Source organism: Galeopterus variegatus, unplaced genomic scaffold, assembly GCF_000696425.1.
Source record: "Galeopterus variegatus unplaced genomic scaffold, G_variegatus-3.0.2 Scaffold10274, whole genome shotgun sequence".
Classification (NCBI taxonomy): domain Eukaryota; kingdom Metazoa; phylum Chordata; class Mammalia; order Dermoptera; family Cynocephalidae; genus Galeopterus; species Galeopterus variegatus.
In genome coordinates, this window is record NW_007736385.1 from 64,307 (window position 1) to 65,141 (window position 835).

An 835-nucleotide genomic window follows, 5' to 3' on the forward strand; every position below is an offset into this window, starting at 1 on the left:
AGGGTTCGGATCCCACATACAGACCGGTTCCCGCTCACTGGCTGAGCGAGGCGCGGGTGCAGCACCGAGGGTTGCGATCCCGTTGCCGGTCCCAGTCCGGTACGGGGGCGACACTGAGGGTTGCGCTCCGTTGCCGGACACGGAAAAAGACAAAAAAAAAATTGAATCAGCCAAACGTAGACAGGAGACATGGCCAAGACATGGAGATGATTAAGACAAGAAGATAACAACGAAGGCAATTCAATGGGAAAACAATTTTCAGTGTGCACAGTAGGAGGATAAATAAATGGAAGGAACTAGGCACAAACCATCTTATTCATCTTGTGCGTGTGTGTTTTCTGGTGGCTGGCCGGCCGATATGGGGATTTCAACACTTTACCTTGGTGTTGTAACACCAGGCTCTGACCAACTAAGAACCGGCCAGCCCAAAGACAAACCATTTTAAAGACGAGGGGATGAAAAAGAAAAAGGTTGTACAATTACAAGGCGTCAATTAAGGGCCGGCCTGTGGCTCACTTGGGAGAGTGTGGTGCTGATAACACCAAGCCAAGGGTTAAGATCCCCTTACCGGTCATCTTTAAAAAAAAACAAAAACAAGGTGTCAATTAAAGTAAATTGATTTAAAAAAAGAAAGAAAGAAGAAGGTGACATTGGAGCTGGTCAAAGGATAGAAAGCCCTGCGGGGTAGACCTCAGGCTGTCTGGGATTAAGGGAACCCCAAAGCCCAGGCCACTTCTCTGTCCTCACCCTTCCCCTGACTCCTTGAAGAGCAGCCCAGAGCCTTTGTCCCTTCCTGCCTCCTGGGGTGAGGAAAGTAGTGCCCAGCCCTGGGGGG